The sequence below is a fragment of the Dermacentor andersoni genome, chromosome 4 (genome assembly GCF_023375885.2).
Source record: "Dermacentor andersoni chromosome 4, qqDerAnde1_hic_scaffold, whole genome shotgun sequence".
Lineage (NCBI taxonomy): Eukaryota > Metazoa > Arthropoda > Arachnida > Ixodida > Ixodidae > Dermacentor > Dermacentor andersoni.
Window position 1 is genome coordinate 125,816,453 of NC_092817.1, and position 24,683 is coordinate 125,841,135.

General features: G+C 48.0%; 1 protein-coding gene across 2 annotated transcripts in view; it reads right to left on the reverse strand.

The window, feature by feature from the left end:
• Window positions 1-24,683, reverse strand: part of LOC126537606 (vesicular glutamate transporter 1-like) — a 226,148-nt gene that overhangs the window by 65,838 nt on the left and 135,627 nt on the right. The window lies entirely within an intron of this gene.

Sequence of the window (24,683 nt, forward strand, 5' to 3'; positions counted from 1 at the left end):
TGCCAGAAGTTTGCAATGTTTCTGCGCATATTAAAATGCGAACTGTCACGGCCGGTGCTGCGGCTTCAAGATTCTGGACTAAAGCTTTTCACTTGCGAAAAATCATCAACAACAACAAAAGAAAAAAAACAATGCCGTCGAGGTGGTCATACGTTTACTTAAAGATGCACGCCTTATGTCGGCGCATTTTTCTTCCTTGCATTTAATATGCTAGCAGGAAGGAGGCGGTCAACAGCGAGGATGCCGGCCGACGCGGTAATATTGCCTCCCTGCATTAAGAATGACGCCGCCAGGGCCGTCTAGATTTTTAAAGTCGGACGCCAAGCGTGCGTATCGGTTGCGACAGGTCGCAAATGCAAAGAGACGCACGAAAGCTGTTCAAACAGGGACGGTTTCTACAGATGATAAATTATGCAGCTAAAGAACAACAACAACAACAACAACAAAAAAAAAAACTAAACTGCATGCTTGTTTTTCTTTTTAAAACACGACGCTGCTGAGTCGGTGCATTTCTGACAATGGTGCATAGCTGTAGAGAGTCTGCAACTCCTGGCATTTGAACATTACGGGTCTGATGTTGCCGCAATTATTCAAAATGCATGTTCGAAAAGCACCGAAACGTCCGTCCGAGTCGTGCGTGCTTGATAAATAGTTTAGTAGCAGTTACCTCATTGCGAATTTTCCAAAGCGTGAGCGACGCTGTTCGCTGTCATCTCGATTGCTTTGCCTACGAGCGAACGTTGTGTGCGCTACACTCTTAAATGCACGTCGGAAAGCAGCGAAAGCGTTAACATTGCACGCGCGTGCTGACATGCGTGCACACTTATATGCATGCAAGGGACAACGACGGTGACGGTATATACACGCGCGCACTAGCTTCGAATAAATGACGGCTAAAACTTGGAAACTCCGTTCGGCGTTGTTTTTTACCGTGAACATGGCACAAGCACGAACTATAGAGGCGCTGACTGACTCCACGTCGGGAACACGGCTGTACAGCTGCGCACGCGGTTGTCGCTTCAGGCTTTAGGTAAGGCGATTCGAGTGCTAATTATTGTCAAGAATAACGTTCGGTGCGAAACCAAGAAAAAACGCCAATAAAGAAAGAAAGGGACTAAGGACGGGCTGGCTGTCAACTGCCGCCAGGAGGAGGACTTCGCTTTAGGGATGGGAAGAAAAGAAAGAAGAAAAAAAGAAAGAAAGAAAAGTCATAATGCGGAGAGAAAGCGATAGAAAGAGAGAGATAGAATGACAATACTTCCAGCAAACAACTGAAAACAAAAGAAAATTGAGAACTGGCACATGAGTTATCCTCTATCTTTCTTAAAATTATTTATTCTCTTCGGTCTCCTTGTTTTAATATTAAGAAACTTATTCTCTCTTTTCTTTTTCTTCTTTATGACGTGCTACCCGATTCTCGGCCAATATCCGAGGGTAGGAATGAGCCACGGGACTGGACTGGAACGCTTGATTACGGTCCTGCAGGACGCGCCTAGCGCGTAGCGGGCGTCTCCCACGTATAGGGAATGACAGGGAATCTGCATAATTTTCCAGCCATTCAAAGTACGGAAACTACAGGGCGGTGCTGTAGCGCAACATTCAGTTTTCGTTAGATGGCCCATAAACATCCCAGTGTGGTGAGCCCCGAAATCGCACTCCTTTTTCGACGCTCGGGAAAAAAGTCTAGGGAAATTAAGGAAACCCAGACAGCCAGCGCGCGAGCCAACAGCTGCCGGACTGCATTCTTCGCGGAAAAGAGAACGCGGCGAATAACGGAGAGGCGCTTTCGAAGGTCTCCGGAGTAATTCTTCAACGAGGCATTAAGGGAGCCCGCGAAGAGCTCATCTCGGTTAGTGCTGCTTCGAGCCGTGCCGCCCCGCGCTTCTCGCCGCTTTCATCCCGTTACGGGAGCGCATCTCCGTCCATTTTCTCTCTCTCCAATACAATGGGAACACCCTGGGGAAACTGGAGGGTACGCGGGGCCACTCCGCCGGAAAAAGGAAGCGGCGTGCGGCAGCCGAAAGAAAAGGGGAACGGCCTGTAGCTTTGACCCCCGACGAAGCCGTGAACGTGTTAAACAAAGACGCCCGACGTCCGAGCGGAGCAAAGGAACGCCGCCAGGGATTTGCGGGTCTCCCGAGAGACTTGTTCCCTTAGGGGAGAAAGGGAGCGGGAGCTGGGTTTCCCGAAAGACGAAGAGAGCCTCCCATGTACTAGACGGGGCTGCAGCTTTGAATAACAGGAAGAGACAAGGAAGAACGAGGTGGAGGCAGTTTACGGCTCGTGAAAGAACGGCGAAAAAGAGGGAGAGAAGGGAGGAAGGCAGGGTAAGTGGAAACGATACGAAAGCTTGAAACCTTATATAGTCCGTGGCGATGCACTGGGGAAAAAAAGGTAGGGGGGGGGGCGGAGGGTGCAGTAGGGTCCGATCCATCAGCGCCCGTGGAGCGGAATCCACTTTCCCGGGGATGCACCTATGCGTGACACCGTGACGTCATGTGCATTCTGAGTGGGCCCCGCTGCTTTGGGCCTGGCTGAGTTGTTTCGTACGGATCGAAATGAAGCCTGACGAGAGTGACGTCGTAGTGCTTTGCGTGTTACTTTCCCTCCCAGCCTAGCTCCGTCATTTCGTTGACGCCGCTCTCTTTTAATTTTTTTTTAGCAATAGAAAGTATCGCGTTTTCACGGACCCACGTCACGCCTTTGCTAAACGTTAACTCCAGCGACTTACAAGCCAATGTCTTTCTGACTGCTGTGCACTCGTGTCCGCTGGTGATGTTCACTTTCACTTCGCTCTTTGGAACGCCTTAAGGCATCGTATCTTCTGCTCAGAGTGTCCATCTCAGTGGGCGGACGGTGATCCAAGCAGCAGATGTCCCTTTCTCCCTATCCTCAAGAAAGCACTTCATTTAATGAAAAACAAATACGAACAAAAGATAACATTGCGCTTCTGAGGGGTTTCGTATGAAATGAGAGGCTCGTGGGTTACTTTGTTCGCTGTGCCCGCTTTATAGCAATGGCTGCTAGGGACGCCTTACAACTACGCCCGCGGCAACGCCATGGGCGTAGGAATTTCCCGGAAACTCCACAACAGAATTTCTTATTACCAGTTCTAAAAACAAACAAACAAACCTACCGTAGCTTCCTGCCCCCCCCCCCCCCCCCCACTTAGCTATAATAAAAGTAGTTTAAAAACCATACGCGGCACAGGAACGGCGTTGTTTGTCGTTGAAATCCTAATCGTCTGTGCGATATTTCACAACGAAATAAATATGAGCAATATTATATTTTTTTTTGTAAAAGAGACAAGCCGTCTCTTCCTTCTCGCTTACACAAAAAGAAAAATATAGAAAGAAGAACACAGACACGCATCTCCCCGTGTAAATCTGAGCAACAGCTGCGGTTGTGCAAGACAGCATATAGCTGTGCAGGTAACAGTGCGACTGGTGACCAGGTGCAGGTAACTGAGCTCTACGTTTGTGCGCGAAGTAATGTGTGGCATCAGAATGCGTACCTCGTCACGTGGGCTCGTCACGTGGGCTCGTCACGTGGGTCAGGCTTGCTCAAAATCCCGGCTTGCACGGTTAGCGGGCCGGACTCTGTCTTGTTTCTTAGTCGTGACGAGTTCTTTAAACGAGGAATTGAACTGCGGAATTAGGGCCTTGCAATGCTTGTTTATGATACGTCTAAAATTTTTTTAAAGTTCTAGTCAACTGGCTCGAATCCTTTCTTCGGCACTCATTCGTAAATGGCATGGTATTTTCCCTTTACCGGTAGACAAATGATCTGCTGTTTGCGCACAAGTACTAGATCACGGAAAAAATAAAATAAAAGAACGTGGAAGTTGAAGCGCGAGCATCTTTAGTTGCTTACTTTGTTGGAAACATTCGCTAAACAAAAAGCATAAGCAACTTTTCTCTAGCCTCGAATATTCTGTAAGGTCTTGCAAAAACCAGGTGCATGAAAAATATGTTCACCTTTTTTTTTAACTATGCAAGCATCTTTTTTTTTTCTTGCCTGTGAGCCACCAGGCGGTAAAGTTATCATTCAATATCCCGCACACAATACATTAAGCCTTAGGTTATTCTCATAGGGGTTTGACCTTATTGCAAGCACCAAGGGGGGTCCGCTTGTAGCATTTTACACGTCGCACGCTTGCATGCATGGGACAGCAGAGCTGATTATATATGCAAGCTGTAAACTACGGAAACACGGCCTCGATGCACTTAATACATTTGTCGGCGCACTTATACGAAGTACGCGATCGGTTAAGCCTGCATTTAAGCACAGCAGCACGCCCGAATAATAGTATCACGCAAACATGGTATAGAGTAAGCAGTAGTGCTTTGACTGGTGTCATCATGACGAAAGTGCTATGGATACAATTCTGTATACTAAAGAAACGTGCGCAACCGACAGGCAACTTCATTTCTTCGTAAACACCGAAAAGCTTCTTTCGGGTACTCAAAAGCGTGGGGCCGGAGTGAAATACGAAATACTTCTCCGTGCAGCAAATCTGCCTCCAAAAGTTGAATCAAGTTACCGTCGTTGCGGGCACTTCAAATGTCAGCTCGTAACGGCGGTTATTCGACGCGTATAGTTTCGTATATCCGCATTGTTTGAGTACACGGCTGGCACACGAGCAAACGAGGGCGCACCAAGCTCGTCGGAACGGAGCTACACAGCGGGCGACCCATTTTCCTTTCAGCTTCCCGACAAACGAAGAAGAAGAAAAACATAGCCGTCAGCGTGCCAATGGCGGTTGTCTATCGGAGAGAGGGAAGCACGACGGTCATTGTAGCGATAGACTACAATTTAATTAACTCTGCACCCCTCGGGTTCTTCGCGGAAATGGAGGGGGCGAAGGAGGAGAAGGAGGGCGGTGATCCGCCGAAAAGCAGCGGAGAACGAGACACGCAGGAAAAGAGAGATTAAAAAGCGCGGCTCGGGAATGACAGCGCTATGGCGATACCATGCGTTGTCGGACTCTATGGGAGTGGAAACGAGCGAAGTGGGGGGGGGGGGGGGTCGAGCTGAACGCCGAGGGGAGGCACAGGACGGGCGGCGTTCATCCATTTATGCATGGGGAGACCGCGCGCGGTATGAATGCGATAAAGATCTATGGATGGGGATGTTCCGTACACGGGAGAAAAAGGAAAACAGGGGGATGAGAGAAAGGGGGGGGGCTGTTGGGGGGGGGGCACGTGTACCGATGGGGTGTTAGTGTGGTGGGCGGCGAGCCAGGGATCGGAGGGTGCGGGGTGAATTTGGGGCGGCGTGTGTGTATTGTTGTGCGTCGAGGGTTCGGAAGAAGGACGTCAACGAGCGGGGTCTCCATCATTCCCATTTCCTTCGCAGGTTCGAGGAGGAGGCGCACGCGGGTGGCTTCTGGTAAATGAGTCTGCGTGTCGGGAGGCCCGAGCCTCGTCAGCGTGTCTTTTTCAATGCTCAAGCGCTTCCTCGTTGTCTTGCGTGAAACGCTCATTTGCGGGGGCAGGACATCAGTTTCGAGAAGGCGCGCGTTGGGTCTCGGGTGCTATAGGACACCCTTTTCGCGACAGCGTCAGACAGGACGCCCGGTTGGACGCCCCGGCATTCAGAAGTGCCGCTGAGTCGCCTACTTGCAACGTACGGCTCTCTCTCCTTCACCTGCTTATTTCCCCTATTTTGGGGGTTCTCTAAGCGAGTCTCTAACAATCCTCTCATTAGTAAATCGGCCACCACCAAGTTACATGTGTACTCCCACTTGAATGCTATTAGCATTTACGACGATAAACATTGCCAAAGGACGAGTTCTGCCTGACTTTTTATCTTCGTCATGTGGTTACATTTGGCAGGACCAGATCGCACTTTTTCTTCTCTTACTGAAGTCTTGGAATAACGAGCTCAAACAGCAGCGCTAGCGGACGGGCATCGCGGACGGATGCGATTTCCAGCGCATGCGACCAAAGGTTTTTCTTTATTTTCAAGAAACAACAGAAAATCTGCTGTATAGCTGTTAACTGTGTTGTGCTTGGTTGTTTCTTTGCACGCATCGCGCACGCCATGACCGATTTCCCTCGTCGAAACCTAAACGGCGCTAAAACCTAATTCGCGTGCTCCCGAAAATGGCTAAACGTCGTTGTATACTTTCTGAGCTTTCGCCTGCGCAAGTCTAAGCTCCTTGAAAATATCCCGGGATTGAAACGCAACTTAAAAAAACAAGCAAAGAAATTGAAAGCATTTTTGTCTCTTTCTCTTCGTTTTGAAGTCGCGTCTTCGACATTGACGAAGTCCATGCGCACTTCCTGGTGCACACATCGCTTTTCGTCGGCTTTCTCGACGGCCGCCTCTCCGTTGACTCAAAGCCGCGAGCCCAGCTCAGCCGTGGGTCTCACTTCCGGCGCAGAACAGGAAGCGTCGCGGACGCCGAGCGAGAGCGGCGGCCAAGACGGAAGCAAAACAGGAAGGGAGGCGCGCGGAGGGGATCACCTTTTCTCGTTTAGATTTCCAGCAGCTCCTCCGGCAAAGTGCCGGCGAAATCTCCGAGAGAGCGAGAAGAAACGACAGCTCCGAGCTCATCCTCCGAAGAAAGCTTATGGGCGGCCGACAGTTGTCCGTGTATACATGATACTGGCGAGTGGAAGCAGTAGACGGGCGAGAGGAAAGGCAGCTAAGCAACCGTACTGCGCGTAGCGCAATAAACGCTGGAGGGGCAGAAAATATAAAGCCCTATACACACGCTCGTGCAAACGCCGATGATGCATGCAGCGGTAGAAGGTACGCGCGAAGGCCCGAGCCGTGCCGGAAGGGCACCTGGCTCGTGGCTCACTGTTGACTCCACTGTTGACTCTCCCGGTTAAAAACCACAACCCGGTTCCTGGCTGGGCCTAGTTTTGGGTCACTGATCCTCTACCTTCAACTTGCTGGCCTTCTGTACAAGAGCGCCTGCTATAATAACCCCCGAAAGCCCGAACGCCATCGCAAAGGAAAAATAGAACTTGTCCACGTTTATCTTTCGCCATCGAGAGTATAAAATAGTACAAAAAACAACCCCGAAATGTTTTTAGAGTAATTAACCACTTAGTGTAGTAATTATTCGCAGAGGTATTGCGTAATCAAAGGGTACTGGAGGGATACGTGAATATCTTTGGAAGCATCTACAAAGATTCAACAGTTACCTTGCTTCTTCACAAGAAAAGTAGAAAATTTCCTACCGAGAAAGGGGTCAGGCAAGGAGATATAATCTCTCCAATGCTATTCACTGCACGCTTAGATGAAGTATTCGAGCTATTAGACTGGGAAGGCTTAGGAGTGAGGATCAGCGGCGAATATCTCAACAACTTTCGGTTTGCAGATGACATTGTCCTGTTGAGCAACACTGGGGATGAATTGCAACAAATGATTGAGGACCTTAACCGAGAAAGTGTAAGAGTCGAGTTGAAGATTAATATGTCTAAGACAAAGGTAATGTTCAATAGTCAGGCATGGGAGCAAGAATTCATGATCGCCAGTGAGCCTCTATAGTCTGTGCAGAAGTACGTTTGTCTAGGTCAAGTACTCACAGGAGACCCTGATCGCAAGAAGGGAAATTAACGAAGAATAAAATTCGGTTGGCGTGCATACGGCCGGCGTTACCAAATCCTGACCCGGAGCTCACCACCGGCGTTGAAAAGAAAAGTGCACAATCATTGCATTCAACCGGCGCTAACATATATGGGGCAGAAACTTGGAAGTTAACGGAGCAAGCTCGAGGAGAAGTTAAGGACTGCCAAAAGAGCGATAGAGCGTGAAATGTATGACGTAACATTAAGACACAGGAAGAGGGCGATGTGGTCCAGAGAGTAAACGGGGATAGCTGGTATTCTAGCTGACACTAAAAGAAAAAAAAATGAACATGGGCAGGCCATGTAATGCGCAGGGTAATGAATGGTGGATCATTAGAGTTAAAGAATGGCTGCCAAGGGAAGGAAAGCGCAGTCGAGGACGGCATAAAATTAGGTGGGGTGAAGAAATTAGGAAATTTGCACGTGCAAGTTGGTATCACCTAGCGCAAGACAGCGGTAATTGGACCCTCGTCCTGCAGTGGACATACAAAGAGGCTGATGATGATGATGATATTAATTATTTAATAAGTAGTTGGTTTTCCTAACCACCCACAACCGAAAACATTCTCCAGTATGTCTAAAAACGCGTAACTATATGGTCACTGCATTAACTTTTCCGCGCATACATCGGTGTTTGTGGTGTCAAGTTGTGCGTGTCAACTATGATACGTTGGTCTATGCGCGGTTGAAATACGTCTGGCGTTTATCACACACTATGAAGAAATATTTCGCATGCTGAATTTGCTACTCCTGAAAAATAAACCGCGCTTAAGGGACACTGAAGAGAAACGTTAAGTTAGTCCAGATTCAGAATACAGAATGTACGGAGTGAAGAAAGTGAATGGAGGCACGGTAAGGCCATAAAACATGAAGACGCGGAAGACGGGTTGCAGCGCATTAAAAAGATGTCACGACCCTTTTAGGAATCGCAATAAAGCCAAGGAGTAAGGAAATAAATATAATAAGAGGAGGGTGCTTGCCATATATGACGCGTAATTTTCTGAGTTTGCCTAAGTTAATTATCTTTTTTTTTTCAGAAAAACAAAAGCGCGCAAAGACGCAATAAGAATAAGACCTGCTTTTCTAGAGCGTGTAATTAAATATAATAATACATCTGCTAACAAAGTAGCTTTTCTACTTGATCGAAGTTGCGATCCCCCTGAAGTGGCAAATAATGTTCAGAAATCAGTGTAGAGACTATAAAAATTCCTTTCGCGACATTAGAGCGTCCGAAAATAATAATAACAAAAAGACTTGACTCGCAGCAAAAGAAGAAAGAATAATGGCGTTTGGATTCTTTTTAACTGGATAAAAAGTGGACGGGTAGAACCATTTGTTTATTTCTCTCGTCTCTGTGCGTAACGCGCTGCGGAATCTGCACTAATGTCTATGTTTCGAGCTTACAGTATCAACGGTGATAGAGAAAGAACAGAAACAACGTGTTATTCGCCTTCACCATCTACATTTGCTGGCCGCCTCAGTCGGAATACGGCATAGGCACAGAATGAATGGCACGCGCGTTCTTTGTTCTTCGCCGTCGAGAAGAGTACGCCTCATCTTCCGCGCACACTTACAATCAATCAATAAATCAATTTTATTTCGCATGTTCGCTCCTTATATCTTCACACCCGCCTTTACACAGATGCAGTATCATTTTACGACGTCATTTCCGCCCCCTCCCCCCCCTCTTTTTTTTTTTTTTTTTTAACGCTATCGGTTATGGCCACTCAGGCGCGTAAACTGGTCCTGTCGAGTGCGCCTCGTTTGATGTGGTGCCACAGAGTGGTGGATTCTGTGCGCGCTTCTAATGGCGGTGTCGACGCGTTCTTCTATTCCGCGCCGAGAGTACGTCATTCATAAATTACGACGACTTCTTTCGCATCTCGACGAACGAAACGTAGCCTCAGGCCCAGTCGGTGATGGGGTCCTACACACGAACGCCAGCAGCTATCCTGTCGGTCTGCAAAAAAAAAAAAAAAGGAAAGAAAGTACGAGAAAACAAAAAGAAGGCCTGGAAGAGATACGACCGACAGTTAAGGGAATCAACGTGACTTGAGGATTTTATGGGCAGCTCTCTCCGGTAGCGGCGCGAGCGTGACCGTGTTATTACGTAAGATCGGCGGGCTCGTCCCTTTCTTCGATCGAACCGCGGGCGAGGGAAAACCGTATTCACGGTGGCCTTGTACGTAGTATATACGGCTGTTACCAAACCCTCCCTGTCGCTTCTTTATATTCTTTTACGTACTCTTTGCAATGGAAGTTTCTACCGCCGGCTGGGTGAGAGAAGGATAGCTTCAAAGCCGATGGTGAGGGTTCGGTCTGTGCCCGGAGCGGTCGGGAAGATCGTAAGGGCGAGGACCGGTAAGCGTTTGCCTTCCACCTCCTCCTAATCTCGTGGGACGGTCCTGGAAATATGAAGGGAGGTCGGGGAGCTGTTCCCTAATCCCCCTTTAATCCTTTTCTCAAAAGCACTCTGCTTTATCCCCCTTCCACCTCCCGCGAAGCAGGTCTCTCGTGCCGCCGCCGCCACCTCCCCCCCCCCCCCCCCCCCCCCGCCCGGGATGAAGCCTCCTCTCGTCGAACGACGTCAGCGACGACCGCAAAATGCTGACCTCGAGTCTTCGCCCGGCAGAAACAACGTTACGTGGACACGACGTGGGGATTGCGCGCCCAATATGAAAGAAAGAAAAACAACCTGAAAGAGACGAGAACAAAGAAAGACATAGAAAAAAGCAGAGTGAACTGGGGCTGTCGCTTCGTTCGGATTTCGGTGCAGCGTGTCTGAGGGCGTCGGTCTAGCTCACGTAATCTTTGTATAAAAGGGTGGAGATGGGGAACGGGGACTGGAAACAAGGATGTGCACCTAAACGGGGGGGATAGGGGACCTGTACGAATGAAGCGCGTCGCTTTTACGGCGCACTTTATTTGACGCTATTCAGTACACGACGAGACGCGCGAGTTAAGGTGTATGTTTTTTTGCGTGGTGGGCGGCGAGCGGTATGCAAGGTAGAGAAGCGGGATCGCGGGAGGGGGCAGGGATCAGCGCAGGAGAGTTTCGGGACGGTGGGGATGGGGCGGCGGCGTGAAGCCGTTAAGCCTCTCGCGTCTCGTTCGCTGTGAAGAACCTGCGCGACGGCCTTGCATGCTGCGGTCGCGGTGCTTTCTGCTCGGACGTCATCGAGATGAATGACCCCCCCCCCCCCCCCTTCTTTTTTTCGGGGCTTAGCTTTCGCGGGCTTCAGTGACGGCGTCCCGCGCTGTGAATTGTGCCTGCGTGAGCCTTCGATCGCTGCAGCTACGAGTTGTTTGAAACGTGCGCTTACTTCTCTCTTTTCTTACAATGTTAGTTTGCACGGGTGGAATGAAGATTGAAGCAGCGTATATTAGAGGTTGGGGCTTCGTAAACACCGCGACGAAGTTAATTAGAAGTTGAACGTAAAAGAAAGAAAGTAACAAAGAGGCGTGCGAACGAGGCATTTTTCACGCGATGGTATATTACTTAGGGTCCACGAACACGTTCATTTCTCAGTTTACCTTGGTCTGAAGAACCGAGAGACCGAGATTACAGCGAGAAAATGAAACAACTCCGCATTGCGCTTTTTTTAATCCGCATGTTTTCTGGCTTTTATTTTAGAAGAATATGCGTAATTTGTTTATTAGGATAAAAAAGCTACTGTTACTTCTTGAACATGAGCGTACTTAATTAATGATGGTGTTGTTGACAACGGGGAAAGTAGCAAGTCAAGGTTGCGTACAAAGCCAGAAATTCGCCATTGTATAACCTGAAGGGTAGTAGTTTTGAACGCTGCTTCATCGAACGACGTTTCGTCGAATCTTTATTGCTTCTTTAGACTTCGGAATTAGAAACACAATTATCAGACTTTCGATAAAAGTGTTCATTTGTCGTTTGTTATTTGAAATATCCACAAATTATCATTAGCTGTGGCTATGACACAGCAGAAAAGTGTTTTTTTTTGTATACTTTGATGGTAAATATTCCTTCAATGAAACGGCGATGGTGCTTCTCTCATGGCGCCCAATTCTCATGATTTCATGGCGCTTCCCTGCGAGCGTCCTATCCGCACGCCGGCTTGATTACAACCAAGCTTGTGGTCCAACCAGCCACACGTTGTCTGAGGAATACTGGTAGCCGGCTTTTCCGCAACATTATGTTGTTCTGAACAATATGGCCTACCTCCCACTCATGGGAGGTGAACAGCAACGACATGGTAAAAAGAAAGAGAAAAAAAGAAAAACGGAAAAAGAAACCGAGAGAGCGAGTGAGCGAGAGAGGGGGGGGGGTGCCGAAAACAGTGGAATTTGCTCGTGCCAAAAGTTTTCTTTACAAAACGTTGGCTATACGTGCTACAGTGCCCCTTCTTCGCCAAATTATAATTGTAACTCGGGGATGCCTTTCCCTCCTTCACTGCGTCTTGTGCATTGCGCTGATTCAGGTTTGCAAAAAAGGAAGAAGAAAAAGAGACTGTGACAGTATATTCACGTCTTGCGTGACAGCGACAAGCTGTCTTTGTGTTCATTATGTTCATTACGCTATTTACCCGTTCACCGGCACTTTTGCAGAACAACCTTATCTTCGTTACCTGTACAATAACGCCGCCAAGTCGTTTCCTTTACCGGCGGGAGTCAACAGAACTTTTTCTGTTTCATGGGGCTCATTCCCGAGTAAGGTAGCACTGTCATGCCTTCTAGAATGAAATACTTCTCCGCTCCATTCCGTGCGGTCGGAAGAGTGCTCCACGCTGTTTCTTTCTCTTATGCGGCTTCTGAATTTGCGAAACGTTTGCGGAATGTCTGACAGCGCGGGGCCCACGCACCGAGGACGTATTTCAGACCCTGATTGAAATGAATGGGAATGCGGCTCTCTTTCGATGCGTGCACGCATGTGTGTGTATGCGCGCGTGTAAGCTGTGCCTGTACAGCACAAATGAAATGCTGCAAAAAAAAAAAAGAAAGCCCACACCGAGTACACTGCGCCGTGGGCCAGGCAACGATACTATCTCGAGTCCTTAGATAACGCCAGGCATGTCGCCTGCATTTCCCCGGCCCGAGGCTGTGCTGGCACCCCCATCGGTGCGGGATATATAGTAAGGTTCGCCGGAAGGGAAGACAAGAGGGGCGCGCGCTAAGGCAACAACGCCGAGGAAGATTGGCGGTGGCGCACTCAGCAATATCCGATTCCCTCTGTCCGTGGCGTCAATTGAGCACGTCGACACCTCCACCCGGCTCCTCTAGTGGTCCTCATATATAGAGGCCCGCGCGAGGCGCACGGCGCGTGCGAGGTTGTGGTCCGACTGCTCGTGAGTGAGGTGTGGGGGGGGGGGGGAGCACGCGGACACGGGGGTTTGGAAGCTCGCGGGAAGGAAGGGAAGCTTCCGCGCCAAACCGGAAATGGAGCGCTTTGAGAAGCGGAAGTAGGAGCAAGCGGCCCCTGCAGACGCGGAAAAGAGGGCCCCAGCGACCGAGGCTGGGGAATACGTGCGGGCGAGCGACGGGGTCGGGGATCCGCGCTGTCTAGCTGGTGACGTTGCAGCCGCGAGCCGACCGAGTGCAGACGTGTGTGGAGCACCGAGGAGTACCGTCATACTCCCGTTGGTGTGCCAGTGCCATTGTGAGTGATGTCGGTTGTCAGTGTGCCGGTGGCGATAGTAGCGATTATGCAGGGAACAGAAAGAAGCTACATTTGTAACGACATCACAAGAATGAGTGGCGGCGGGAAGAATAAGTAGCAAAGGTGGCTGCAGTGAAAGGAGGGCGAAGAAACGGAATAATAAAGAATAAAACACAGGGGCAACTACCTTTGAACGAAAAAAAAAAAAAAACATCGACAACAAAAGAAACGAGGCCGAGGCAAAAAAAAAAAAAAAAATCCCGCGGGCTGTGTGCCGGTGTCAAAATTATACATGTGGGTCTTTGAGAATCAGCGCATTGCGCCGTGCTCTTCCACGTAAGTGCGCTTCTCCTTATTGTGCTAGTTTGAGCCCCTGTACCACGACTTACGAGAGAGCTGCGGACACGGATTGCGCTGAACCCCAGGATGGCACAACATGAGCGCGAAAGACAACCGACTCTCTCAATTAGAAGCCTTGTTGGAGGAATGACCCTAGAACTACACTTCCCGAATGCGAGTGCACTCTCCACTTGCTGGTTGCGCGAAAGAGGCATGTTCTGCGCAGCGTTGTGGTTTCCATCATGGCCGTCACTGCTTCTGTTAGTTCCACGACTCACTAAAGGGTTAGGTAATGACATGCTTTAAGTATTTAGTCATATGTGTTAAAAGATAGGCACGCATTAAAAAAAAAAATTCATCCATTCGCATTCCTCGGAGAAGTATCTGGATCTTTTCACATTAGGCTTCTCTGCGTGACACAAGCGATGGTGGAAGTCGGTGGCGTAGTTAAACGGCTGCGAGGGGCGATTGCGAGAGTGTTCCGATGCGAGTTGATGATGATAATGATTATGAGGATGGTGAATTTTTTTTTTGCATCCCCTTCAAAACGAGGTGGCGACAAATAGTTAGCTAGCCTGCTTGAGCTAACCAAGTCTTATGTAAAGTTATTTTGACTATTTTATTTCTTGATATTTTTGTCTTCATTGAAGGCCCTATATAAATATTAAAACCTGTAACGACACCGGCTCCACCGATGTCATCGCTGTTTTTTTTTTTTTTTATTGTTTCACCAATACTCTAAGCGTCTTTCGCTTATCTCGACTGCTGCCAGTAAATGCTTCCAGCCGATTTTAAACTCAGCGCTTCTGGAAGTTGTACCTTTCATACGGGTCTTGCTGAGAGAATATCTTGGCATTCCACTACGTTGTACTAAGTGGTCTCCGGACTTTTGATGCATCAGACCCATGCCTAACCATGCTGCGCTTATTTGCTCCGGTATATCTTTTGATAGTTTGTGTCCTCAGGCAGACAGCTACGACCTCGAATAGCAAGGCGCTGCCATTTGCATTATTGTACAGCTTTACTATCCTTATTTCGTTGTTGCCGCATTTGTAAATCTACATGTACTCCTTTATTTTCATTCCTTGCATCCAATTTACCGTATCTGTGTCTCTAACTTTCTCATTGATGACTCCGGGTTGTAATATTTACACTTTCAATGACCCTGTAGTGGGTTGCCCACTTTCTGGACCTCTTTCTCCGTTCCGTGCCCGCGCTTTTGAGGCACAGATATCTGTGCGCTGATCCATGTACTTGAGGCTTTATTCAAAGCTGATTTTACTCTACGTTTCTCTGATTTCAGAACATGATAATGATGATGATGATTTATTGGCATCCCCTTTGAAACGGGGCGGTTACAGATAGCCACCTAGCCTGCTTGAGTTACTCAGGTATGCTATACATGCTTTTCATTCTAGCATTTTCGTATACATCTCCTTAATCTTTTCTATCTTCCTCGAAACTTCCCTATCTACCTTACCTACGCCTGCAACAGATCCAGTCGTATCAATATATTTTTTTTTTTTCAACCATCACACTAAACGTCTCTTGCTTATCTAGTCTGCTGATCGGTTAATGGCTGCGTCAACTATAAATTCCAGCGCTTCTGGAAAGTATACGTTACCTACGGGTCTCGCGGAATGAATCTCTTCGCGTCCCATTTTGATGCGCTGAGCGGTCTCGGGATTTTTGATGAAGCATACACATGCCTCGTCTTGCCGTGAATATTCTCTCCGGCATGTTTTTTTTTTGTCCTTAGGCAAACTAGCTCGAGCCTCAAATAGGAAGGCACTGTCCCTTGTGTTATCGTACGGATTTGTCCTTCTAATCTCTTTCTTCCCATTCTTGTAAAGCTCCTGATGTTTTTTTTTTGTTTCCATTCTCTGCACCCAATTCACTATCTCTGCTCCTCTCACTATCTTTTCTGACGACTCCTGCTTGTCCGTTTACACTTTCAGGATGGATGGAAGATGGATGGATGTTATGAGCGTCCACTTTGGGACGGGGCGGTGGGTTGCGCCACCAAGCTCTTGCTATTATACTGCCTAATGCCCTACCTAGGTTAAACAATAAAAAAGAAAACAAAACATTATGAACTCCCACAACCAAATTTTCTGATCCCCTATAGCGAACTGTCCTTTTGTACGTCTCCGTTTTTTGTCGTTTCCCTGCTTTTCTTCCATCAATCTTCCAATCGCCTCTTACTAATCCTTATTGCGGACATGTTCACTTTTCCACTGCTCTCGCTGAACCCAAGGGCTTCAAGGAAGCAAGTGGTGCCTAACTCGACCGCTGGGCAGACGTCTTCACATTCTAATAAAACATGCTCCATCGTTTCCCTAGCTTTACTGCAGCAAGCACATGCTTCTTCTTTCTTCTTATATCTCGCTTTATAGGTGCGTGTTCTAACGCACCATGATCTCGCTTCGAAAAGTAATGAGCTTCCCTTTGAGTTATCATAAATTGTTTCTTTCCTAATTTCGTTTTTTCCTCTTAAGTATAGTTACTCATGGCAGGTTTCCTTTCCATTGCCGCCACCCATGAGATTATTTCAGCCTCTCTGATTTTCCGCTTTGTGTTGCCCACCCTACAGGCCGCATACTTGCTGGTAAGCTTTCTAGTTATTTTCCTCCCTTGTGAATCAATGTTTTTCCTGTACAGATACCTGAACACTCTCCCAGCCTATTTACTTTCTTCCATATTCCTCAGGCGTTCTTGATACTCAATTTTACTGCGAGCTTCCCTCACTTCAAAACTAGTCCAGCCCATATCACCCAGCACAGCTTCATTTGTAGTCTTCCCGTGAGCGCCCAATGCGAGGCGACCCACTGACCTTTGGTTCCCATCGAGTCCTGATTGTACCCCTGATTTAAAGCAAACAACCGCATTTCCAAAAGTAAGTCCTGGAACCATTACACCTTTCCACATACCTCGGAGGACCTCGTACTTATTGTATCCCCATAGCGCTCTGTGCTTCATTATGGCTGCCATTTCTCTTCCCCTTAACTGTTATTGTTTTTTGCTGCGTTTCCATATATCTATTGCCTTCGTTTATCCATATACCAAGGTATTTATATTCTGTTACCCGAGGTATTTCCTGGCCCTGTATCTCCACTGTCCCTTCACTGTTTTCATTGAATACATAACACCTGATTTTCTAACACTAAATTTCAAACCTAAATTCTCGCCTTCCTGTCCACGGATATTAGCCAGACGTTGCAAATCACTTTGCTTGTTAGCTATCAACACAATGTCGCCCGCATAAAATAAACCTGGAAGCAGCTGCTCTACTACCGTACCCGCCTGTTAGTATGAGAGATTAGACCCGACATTACTTCCTTCCAGCGCCCTTTCCCTCCTTATCATGTACACCATAAATTGCAGTGGGGATAAAGGGAACCCCTGCCTCAGTCCCTTGTTGATATAAACTTTGAGCTCGCTCCTCATCTCTTCCCATTCAACGCGAACGGTATTTTCTAGGTCCCTTCCAGAATATTCCACAAGATGTTGCGGTCTACGTTGTCATACGCTCCTGTAATGTCTAAAAAGGCCACATATAACGGTCTGCTTTCTACTCTTATTATTTCAATACACTGAGTAAGAACAAATAAGTTGTCATCCAAACGTCTACCTATTCTGAAGCCATTCTGAAGTTCTCCCAAAATGCCATTATTCTCTGCCCATGACTGAAGCTTTAATCTAATTTCCTCCATTGCTAACCTGTATATTACCAATGTAATGGTCGGCGGTCTATACGAGTGAATTCTATATTTCTCCCCGTTACCTTTATAAATTAAATTCATTTTACTTTGTCGCCAACTGTCCGGTATTCGTCTATCTTCTAAAGGTTTTTCCACTGCGTTCACCAGAGCTTCCTTACTTTTTCGTCCTGGTTCATTAATCGGCCTAACGGGAACCTCGTCTAGTCCTGTGGCTGTGCGCTTAGGAATGCTCTCTTCCGCCTTTTTCCAGTTGAAATTTGTCAGCACCAGCTACTTTTCCATCTGGTTCTCTTTCATGCTCTTTTTTTCTTCAAATACAACCTCGTTATTGCCTTAGAAAGATCCGGCTGTTATTTTTCGGATGTAATTTAATGCCGCTTGTCCTTCCAGTTTGTTTCCATCTTCGTCTAGGATATGTTGTATTGTTGTTGACTTCCTGCCTAATAATTTTTTGTGGTTACAAAATATTCTAGGTGCGGCCTTCTTTTTCTTACGTATTTCTGACAACCAACGTTCACTTTCACCTTTTATCTTTGCTTGCAGCAGTATTTGAACCACAAATTTTTTCTCCCGGTATATTTCCCATTTTCTGGCTACTTCATCCTGCGGCGATTGCGCTTTTTCTTTGCCTGCATTTGCTCTCGTGAGGCATTCTGTCGTTCCACGATCGCTTATTGTATCTCCATGTTCCACCAGCTCTTCGTTTTTTCTTCTTCTTTCGAACGAGCATGTTGTTTCTCTTTCCGTATTTCCGTCGTTATTGTACTTAGAAACATACTGCATTCCCATTCTTTGCTTGGCCCACGTTCCAACTTCTCCCTCCACTCTTGTGACTATATTTGTTATTTGCTCAGCGTTCACATTTGGACTGGCCACTCTTCGCGCCTTTCTTTCTTTCCCAACTACATATCCCGTTTTCAATGTGATGCATTTATGGTCACTCCTTGTGCTGCTATACCTTTCCTTGTCCATGACCATTTCTCTCAACTTTTCACAAATTCTTTCTGTCATCAGACAGTAATGAATGACCGATTGCCGGTTTTCCACTTCCCACGTGGTCTGCCCATCACACTTAGGCCCTGTATTCACGATAACGAGGTTATGTTGCTCACAAAGATCTAACTCGACTTCCCGTTGTTGTCGGTATAGCCATCTTGATCCTGTATGTGGGAATTCATGTTACCTAATAGAATAATTTAGGCGTCATTCCTGAAACCCATAACATCAGCACTTTGGCATTCCACTAACTCTTGATTCTTCTCTTTCCAATAATTTCCAATGCACAAATACGTTACGGCCAGCCAAGTTTTCTTTCCACTCATTGTGCATGATAACCAAAGATGCTCTTAACATTTTGAATTTACTATTTTCCGTTTGGCTCCCTGAGGGATGAGCATTCCGAGTCCCCCTCCCTTTTTTTCCAATTTAGTTCTGTTGCACCCTTCTTAAACATAATTCTCAATCACTGGCGGCTCTTCCGAGTCTCTGAGTAGCGTTGCTGTAACCGCATACACCCCTATTTGTTCTCTATTTAACTCCTCCCCAATCTCTACCCACTTTTTCTTTCTTCTGCCGCCCTGCACGCTTATGTAGCCTACTGCATGGTGAGCTCTTTTCTTTTTTCTCCTTTTTCTGTTATTGATGGCGATGTTATTCTTAGGTTCCCCTTGGAGAACTTCTTCATTACTCCCTACTCTGGCCTCCTGAGCGCCTCATGCCGCGTCCGCGTGCGCCATCTGGTTTAGAACTGCGACCCACCTTGATATGATGCGACATGACAGATGTATACGTCTTCGAGCGCCGCAATTACAACTACCAGTACACGCACCAAAGTCGCCGGATAAAAGGAAAGAAAAATGCTGTGGAGACAGCTAGCCGGGTGTCTTCACGGCGCCTTCCCAACAACGGGACGGAGCCGAGAGCGCAGACAGCGACGTTGGGCCGCGTCCAAAAACGGGAGGTCAGACGCAAAGGGAGTAAAAGGGACTGGTCGGGAGGAGGCACCACAGGGGGTGCGCGGGCGACGCCGCGAAAAGTAGTGGGGTGAGGCGAAGTGCACCCTCGTCTTCTCCAGCGTTCCCCTCCCTCCTTTCGCTTCCACGCCGTTCCCTTTTCCCCTCGATCCCTGATGTCATCGCTTTGATGTGTGTCCCCATTTTGCGAGCTCGAATGTGTGTCGATAAATCGATGCCGCCGGGAGATTATGTCGCGGGTTATTGAGAGAGCGCGCACGGTCGGGACGTCTCCCGCGTCCTCCCCTCCTTCCCGTCTTCCTCGCACGAACGCACGCGGCCCGCGCACAGTGCTTCGGCGCGACGTCGTCCTGTGGCTGTGGTCCCGACGACGGCCTTTCTCGGTCCGGCGGCGGGGAATGATGATGAAGCCGATCCCCGGCCGCGCCCCTTCTCTCCCTTCCGTCCCGAATTTTTCCTATATCCGCAAGCTCTCTCTCTTTCCCCTTCCATCCTTCCCTTGATCTCCGCGACCGCCGGCCGTTGCCGAGCGAGGAAAAGACCGCGTATCGCCGTCCGACGTCGGATGCGCCTGCTTAGAACGCTGGCGGGCGGTGGGATGGAGGAGGAGGAGGAGGAGGAGAAGGGGGGCTTTAAATCGAGTTTACGGGCGGCACGCTCCAATATTCTGTCATTTCCCTTCATTCCTTTTTGTTCCTCATTTTTTTTTCTGCTGTGGCCTCCCTGCTCATTGCGAGTTCCTGTGGCGTGTGAGATCTTGAGAGGCACAGTCCTTTCTCCCGTTCTATTTGCCTTTTTTCTTTTCTTGGTTCGCGCGTGGTTGGTACATGATAAACACCACGCAGTGCCCTCGTTCCACGCCGTATTTAGGGCGTATATGTGCGCCTCTTCTGCGCCGTACTTCATCTATTTTTTTCCCCGCTGAACTGCGCGCATGTACAGTCTAAAGCCGAATAACGGCGCCGTCCCTTGATGCGTGCATCTACGTCGTTTAGGGAGATTGCAGCTCTCCTTTTCGATCGGCCTGTCTACTTTAGCGTGCTCTTATATCAGGCGGCAGCAAACGTGATATCTAACTTGCAGCAACTGTAGTGATCGGGCGTAATAGATGTACTATGAGAGTTGCTTTAATTAAAGTCATAGTGCTTTACGCCCCACATTGCTTACGTTGTTGACAAGGCATTTAACCATGGTGATATGCCACAGGGGAACGATAGCGTTTGGGATTTGTTGCTAAGTATCTGCGCCTTTCGGTTGCTGCGCGTTATGGACAAAAAGGCAGCTCAATACCCGACTCTGTAGAAATGAAGACATTACGTTCTAGTAGACAGGGATCTTTGCACTCTTGTAGAATCACGAACGATCGTGAATGTGTTGATAATCTGACTTCGTGCGCGCTCATGTGAAAGTGCACCAATCTTTTCTGTGTTTTTTTTTCTTGTAGTGGAATGCACTGTCAGTGTCTCGCATGTAGTATATCTAGCACGTAATTTATAGCGATGTACTTGATTGTTACTCAAATGATATTGCGCAAAAAGAAAAGAAAGAACGACACGGACGTGATAGGACGACACACCTTGACGCTGGATTGTTGCTCTGTGCCAACTTTCTTTTTTATAGTATCTTTTGTGCGTAGTGACTTCCCAAATAGTGAGTGACTCTGCCAACGTGCGCGTCTACTGGACGCTCGTGTGCTATCGTTGCATCGCACTCCAGATAATGCAAATAGTACAGCAGACTGTACCTGAGTCATGCGTTCTTTTATTCCTACGCAATTTTTTCATTCTATTGCATTGTTTATTTTCTTTGACATTTCTTAGTCGCTGGTGTCTACTTTCGGCGACTGCGATAGCTAGCTTACTGGTGGCCTATTTTCCCAGGATATCAACATTTATCAAACAACAACAGCCAAGGCGGTTTTAATGCCGGTGGTGGAGCCGCGCTTTATTTGCCTCGTAAGACTCTTGAGGGACGTATCTGCAGGGTGGGCGTGTCCATGGCCTAAGCGCTACAGTAACGGCTCGTTTGCGCTTCTTGAAGACGACTGTACTGTACGAACGCTTGTAAAGTCAGCGGATATTCATCGGCGAGTGTGTTCACACTGGCAGCCTTTTTATCATTTTTCTTACATTTCCTGTTTCACATCTATCTTCCCGCTTTTCCAGAATATAGGGCAGCCAACCTGACACAGCCTTGGTTGACCTCCCTGCCTTACCTTCTTTTTCGTTTCTATCTATCTATCTATCTATCTATCTATCTATCTATCTATCTATCTATCTATCTATCTATCTATCTATCTATCTATCTATCTATCTATCTATCTATCTATCTATCTATCTATCTATCTATCTATCTATCTATCTATCTATCTATCTATCTATCTATCTATCTATCTATCTATCTATCTATCTATCTATCTATCTATCTATCTATCTCCTTTGTACAAGTGGCTAAACCTTATGTGTAAGTCACGTCAAGAAAAAACGAAGCCAAAGGAAGGTTGACATATTACTCAAATAATTAATGTGGCTTTCTAAATAGCTTACTTCGGTAATTCGGTGGATTGGTTACTGGAATGGCGGAACTTCAGGAATCGGGAAGCGGCACGCCGACGGCGACTGCCTTCCTCGGTCTACTGTTGAGAATGCAGTGCACGAAGATGACGACGCGGCTTTTCTAGGCATGGTGGATAATGTCGCCGTTTCACGCCAGCAACTCGAGCACGCAGAACTGGTTCCCCTTGTTGATTACTTGGAGGGAAGAACAATCAGCGTGCCCAGGTTATCTGCCAGAGGGCTGCCTTCGTTTTGTTTGCGCCACACCGTGTTCTACAAAAAAAAAAAAAAAACGCAGTTTCTCCCGAAAAGCGAAGCATCGATTGCGATAGCAAATTAGCAGACAGCAATACGAAGTAAGGCTAGCAATTTTATCCACCGTACGAAATTGTAAACATTCGCTTGCTAACTAAATTGATAAGCATGGTGTCTGCGTGCATAGCAAACATGGACCCATTGCACTCGAAGACTGCGCATACTCGCTATTGAAACGCTGGCGTGAGGAAATGCGGCAGCAACAGCGAGCGAAGTGACATTCGTGCCGTCTACCGCTTCGACGCAAAGCGAGCGAGGACACAGAACGCACAAAGCTACGAGCCGCCGACGTACCCAGACTCTGCCCCTAACACAGATCGCTTTCAAGGTACGGCCGGGCGATCGAGCGCAGCCGATACACGCGCAGTTGCAGCTGGAGAGAACGCTGCCCCCCTCCCTCCCCTCCTCCGGGCGCGTCGCAACGTGGAGTGCCTCGCGCACGACAGAAGACGGCGCGCTTCCTTTTCGCATTCGTCCCTTTCGCGCGGGCGAGATTCAGCCGCGACCATCGGCTGCCTTCGCACGCTTTCACTCGCACATACAGCGTAGGGCGCGCGGCCACGGTGTTATCGACCTTGGGCTTTATACGGAACATCAATGCGACGCCGACGCCGACGGCAGAAATGCGCTTGGAGTATCCATATAAATGCTATCGCAATAAAAGAACTTTTCACCTAGTGGCAGCAGCCACCTACTCGTCATTGCCGCATCTCTTCGGGACGAAGTCCTGCATGCCTGCCACAACGAGCCGGCCGCTGGTCACTTGGGCTACAGCCGCACATTGGCAAGAATTAGGCTGAAGTACTACTGGCCGAGACTTATACCGACCGTGAAACGTTATGTTGAGACATGCCTGTATTGCCAGCGTTGCAAAGCTCCACCTGTCAAGCCAGCTGGACTGCTGCATCCTGTTCAGATACCGGAAGCGCCGCTCGCACAAATTGGTGAGGACCTTTTAGGTCCATTTCCATTTCCATTGTCTATTGCCGGTAATAGGAGGATTATCGTGGTCACAGATTGTCTCACTTGATACGCCGAGACAGGTTCTGTCACAACGGGGAACAGCAGCTGATGCAGCACGATTTTTCATCGAAGCCATCGTCCTAATTAAGGCATTGCGCTACCGCAGTGGTGATAATAGACAGAGGTACTGCGTTCACGGCCGCGCTTCTGGATACCGTTTCGCGACTGAGTGGTACCACTCACCGAAAGACAACATAGCTTATCTTGCCCAAACGAATGGGCTGACAGAATGGTTGAATAAGACTCTGGCAGACATGATGAGTACGTATACGTCGACGTAGACCACAAGAACTGCAACGAGATTCTGCCTTATGTTACATTTCCGTACAACACGGCTCGCCAGGAGACAGCACGTGTGACACCTTACAGCCTCGTTTACGGCCGGGAAGTAAAAACAATACCGGACGCAATGCTGCCCCATGAGCGCGGTGATGACGAGACTGGTTCCGAGGAGTTTACGCAACGCGCAGAGGAAGCCAGACAGCATGCGCCTTTGCGAATCCAAGAACAGCGATACGACGCTAGACACCACAATCTTCGGCATAGACACGTCACGTACAACGTCGGTGACCAGGTGTGGGTCTGGACTCCTATTCGTCGACGGGGGCTATGTGAGAAGCTCCTGCGGAGATAATTCTGACCGCACACAGTTATGCGCCGCATCGGTGATGTGGATTATGAAGTTGTTCCCAACAGTCCTTACTGTTCCAAACGTCGGCGGTGTCTGCCCGAGATCGTGCACGTGCTTCGGAAGAAGCCATACTTTTCTTACTGACATCTATGCACCTTGTCTGGATGGCCTTCGGAACTTAGTGAACCGGGACGATGATTTTCTTTTTCGACGGAGGTGCAAATACCACACCCTATTTCGGGTGCGCTGAACGACGCTGAAACGACGCTGAAATAGCGCGCGGGTAGAAAAACAGAGACGACAACGACGTCGCGTTAGCTATTCTCGTAAAGGGCTTCTATTCGTCCTGTTCACCGACTTCCCCGTCTCCTACTATGTAGTGACAATATCAACCACCCTAACTGGATGTGGGACTTACTACTTGTGTTCCTCACACGAGTAGTCAGGACTAGTGTTTGTCCAGTCTTTATTTTTTTTTTCGGTCTTCATCCCCTGTCCTTTAGCGCTGTTAATATATTTGCTATCCTATACCTGGGAGACAGAGAGAGTACGCAGGGATCAAAGGATAAAAAAGAAGGAAAGACGGAATTCACACCGCCTTTTGCTAACAGTCTGTCACCTAAGCTTGCCGTCTTCACAAAACGGAGAATGGTTCTTTCGACCTACCGTTTTAACGTTCGTCGAGGCCCGGAGCCAACGACTATGCCTCCTTATCGAAAAGAAATAAAAAGAGCCGTATGCCTAACAGCGAATATTCCCATATTAACATATTGAGATCCGATGTAAAAACCCATATGTTCTCACAAGATGGACACATTGACCATATGAGCAGCCATATACTGAATACGGGGATCATATGGCGCACGTATATGGAAACATACGAGTTTTATACGGGATCCTGGTATTCACA